This window comes from Sturnira hondurensis, unplaced genomic scaffold (assembly GCF_014824575.4).
Source record: "Sturnira hondurensis isolate 20B ecotype Veracruz unplaced genomic scaffold, ASM1482457v3 Scaffold0002039, whole genome shotgun sequence".
NCBI classification, from domain to species: domain Eukaryota; kingdom Metazoa; phylum Chordata; class Mammalia; order Chiroptera; family Phyllostomidae; genus Sturnira; species Sturnira hondurensis.
Window position 1 is genome coordinate 4221051 of NW_028074670.1, and position 4188 is coordinate 4225238.

At 33.4% G+C, this 4188-nt stretch overlaps 1 non-coding gene across 1 annotated transcript; it reads right to left on the reverse strand.

Annotated features, from left to right (window-relative positions):
• Window positions 1-214: 214 nt before the first annotated feature.
• On the reverse strand, window positions 215-321 carry LOC118982755 (U6 spliceosomal RNA). The gene has a single exon (XR_005065596.1). It is a non-coding gene; the product is annotated as a U6 spliceosomal RNA (small nuclear RNA).
• Between the last annotated feature and the right edge of the window lie 3867 nt (window positions 322-4188).

Consider the following 4188-nt stretch of genomic DNA (forward strand, 5'->3'; position numbering starts at 1 on the left):
CCTTTATCATGTTGAGGAATGCTCTCTCTATTCCCATTTTGCTGAGTGTTTTTTATCATAAATGGGTGCTGTACCTTATCAAATGCTTTTTCTGCATCTATTGATAATGACCATGTGATTTTTGTTTTTGCTTTTGTGCATGTGTTGTAATACATTTACTGATTTGTGAATATTGAACCATCCTTGCATCCTTAGGATGAATCCTACTTGGTCAAAAAATATGGAACGCTTCATGAATTTGCATGTCCTTCTTGCACAGGGGCCATGCCAATCTTCTCTCTATCATTCCAATTTTAGTATATGTGCTGCCAAAGGAAGCACTTTAATGCTTCTTAACACTTAAAAATAAATATAAATCTGTTTTTATACATATGTTATACTCCTTGGAGTTGGGTCACAGGTCAGTGAAAGACAAACAGAAAGTGCTAAAAAAAGGAGAAGACAATTGTGCTGGTTTGGTACAATGGGAAAACAGGGATAGATGGTAAAGACTGAATGATTCTTAAATAAGTAAGAAAGCTAATACCAGTCATTATCTTACTCAGTACATGTTCTGAGTAGACCAAATAGCCAAATGAAATTATTGACCATCATTTAAAATATACAGTGTAATTGCATAGTGAGAAATTTACATAGTTAAGTAAAGGCAGTGTATGATATAGATCTCATTTATTTCTGCCAGCTCCAGTTTCTTAAAGTAGAAACTATTTTGTATGTAAAGGCATAATATTATGCTAAATAGGCTCAAAGAGGATAGTAATTAGAAATCTTTGAAAAAATGATGCTTGGATAAGAAGAAATAATAGACAATATATGTGTTTTTATAGTTATTAAAATATCTAAGGGCTTATGTTATAATCTAAAAATATTTAAAAGCAAAAAGATTATTGGGAATTACAGAGTTGTTACATATATGGATTGTTTGAACTGAAATACCCTTGAACTCAGCATGGCTGTTATGTTTATGCCCCCAAACCCAATATGGATGACATAGACAAAGGTTGTAGAATGACTCATGGAAGTGTGGGGTAGCTGTAGAATTCATAGCCTCAATCATGACACTGAAGAGGGGCAGAACATGCCACCCTAAAATGTGCCACTGTGACATGTAGATTGCCTATAGCTAAAGACAGTCAGGCCCAGTATACTCAGCAACAGCTTTTTACCTTCTCCATAACTGCCTGAAATAATGTGGTAGGGGAACTATAAAAGGAAGGGAGCTTTTACCAGAGATAATGTTTTATATTGGAAAGACTTATCCACATGTCTCTTCTCAGCGCTCTGTGGATTTTCTTTCTTCTCTTTGAAGTTCCAGACCACTACTTCCTTCTTAGATCAGAATGGTGTATGTTTCATATTTTTATGGGGTTCCCCTACATATGAAATTTATTTTCCCGTTAATCTGCCCTGTGTCGATTTAATTATTAGACCAGCCAAAGAACCCAGAGAGGAAAAGGGAAAAGTTTTCTGCTCCTGAACCTCAGGCCATCTGCTCAGGATGGTGGCATCTTCCTTGCTAAATGCCACATGCAGCAGACCACACCACCGTTGCCACTGACACCCCCGCCCATGCCCTCACCATCACCCAGATAGATTTCTGACGCAATTTCTTTTTGTGGTGAATTTTCATTTTAGGCAAAGCCACACACACCTATCCTAGCTGCACACATTCTGGGAAATCAGAATTTTCTGATATTTTCTTCATCTGCATTGGGGCAGTCTTTGCCTTCTACGAATCCTCTTACATACAGAAAAACTTTAAATGTAGAATGAAGAGAATGTTTATTCACCTTAGTCATTTAAGTATGAGTACCTTGATCCAAAGCATTATTACCAATATTCCTTGCTTGAAATGCACATACCACACGTTTTGCAATGAAAAATTTTGAAGTACCCTGAGATTTTTTTGTTCCAATTTGTGCTCTAATCAAGACTATATTCTATCTCGCTTCCATCTACTTTTGATATATGACTTCACAAATGACAGCCAGAAAGCTGTGACTTTATAAACCCTGTGTGTTAAATTAGGATCAAGCATCTATTGTTCTTGAGTCAGCCAAATATGCCCCTAAGAGCTGCATGAAATTGTAAAAAACTTCTTTTTTATACTAGGTGCTCTTATTATTAAAATATGAATATTAATTTAAGTATCAGTAATATCATTTCCAAGGCTGATATTCTCTGAAACATTTTAATAAAAATGGGGACAATAGTAGCTTTCATATTAAAAATATCTTATTTTACATGAGTACTCTCAATGTTCTTATACAAACATTTCATAACATAACAAATGTTCAAAAATTAATATTTTATTATGTTCTTTCATAAGATTAAATTTAATTTTTTTAAATTAAAATTGTATTAATATTAGACATATAGTAATGTAAGTTAAATTTTCTATAATCCTCTCAGGAAATGTTGTTTAAGTTTTGGGGACCTTTAATAGCACTGTTATCACAAACTTCTGAAGTATCACCCTGGTAATTTAGGAGCACTTGTTGAAATTTCAATAGTATAACTCCAAATAGACATAGAAAGTTATTTTTTATCCAGTTTGGTTTAGAAGTTGAGACAGATATTGATTCTGAACTTTTTATTCTTGCTGATAGGCACTGCCATATGATAAACATGCCTAGAAATCAATAAGATTATCTCAACAGTTCTTACTAGGTTTTGTCCTTTTGGTTCAGTAACTTTGTGTAATTTATAATTTATACTTTTCTAAGAGCCTTGGAAGAGAAAAATGTCTCTCTGCTATGGTTACGTTTCCAGGGAAGAATTTCCCAACTGTTGCCCCTTAGTTTCCGACAAAAATAATCCACACAAATTGTGTATTTATTACAGCCTATAAATATTTTTAAAGGAAAAACCCTTACAAAAATAAACCAAACAAAATATAATCAAAATGTTCAGTTTTTGCCAAGATTGAATAAAGTAATTGGGTATTTTTCTCAATATAGAGATATTTCATAAATATTCATAAATATTCAATTCTCAATTTCCTCTCAATATATTAATTTCTAGCTACCCCTTTTACTTGTAGGTATTTCTATATTCTGCTAGAATAGAAATTTGCAAGCATATGAGGGGAATTATTAAAGAATGTTGTCATTCCAGTGAGGTCATTTTATTAAAAAATTAAATTAAAACTGGTCCTATTGGTTAGGGTGTCAGGAAATGGACAGGTAGGCTCTATAATTTGGGTATTTATTTGAAACAGGAATGAACCAGGCAGACTAATATTCATATCATAAATTTATAGAATTGATATATGCCAGCAACCATATTTCCTTCTTAAGTAATTTTGTTTAATGACTTTTTAAATTAATATTGCCATATTTATTTTCACAATGAAATATAAAATCAATATAGTCTGAGTAGTTTTGGTTCAAATCTCACACATTTTAAGTGATGTGGGCATTATTGCAAACCACGTTGCAGTGTTCTGAAGCATACTTCTCGGTGTCTACTTCTGTGACTTCCAACCTCTTAGACTCACTTACTTCATCCCCAGTAGAAATAGACATTGGTTGCGGTTTTCACCCAGATCACCTACAGCCAGAGATAATGGGCTTGTCTTTAGCTCCTATGAATCCCCTTTATAAACAGCATATTCTCCTTATGGATTCAAGTCCATTGGTGCCTCTTTAATCACGGACTTGATGAGCCATGCCGTATTGTTTGTATAAGCTCAAAAATGCACATTCATTAAGGCTAGAGAAAGAAAATTTTAATTTATGAACCAGGACTAAATATGTGAGGAGACACTCGTAGTATAATATGTAAATTACAGTCAAGACTGTGAATCTCCAACCCCATATATCTGGAGAAAGAGAGAAAAAGGAGGTTTGGTTCCAAGGTCAGACGAGATTGGCTGTGTTCAGGGTGGTATGGCTGTAGATAAGAAAAGGATTTGGGAAGAGAGGTAGTTTTGCTTTTTCACAATCATGAATGATTTATCTTTTATGTTGAGTAAAGAATGGAGTGTTATCAATGTGGGGTATATTCTAAGTGTTCTGAATTGCAGCATTCATATACATACATAAATACATATATATGTATACATATATGCAGCATTGATATATTTGCCTTTTTAAAATTTTATATGCTTCATATTTGCTTTTAAAAAAATTTCTGTGTCCTACATACAAGATTTGCCTAAAATGGAGTTTTCCTTTGAATTTTGAT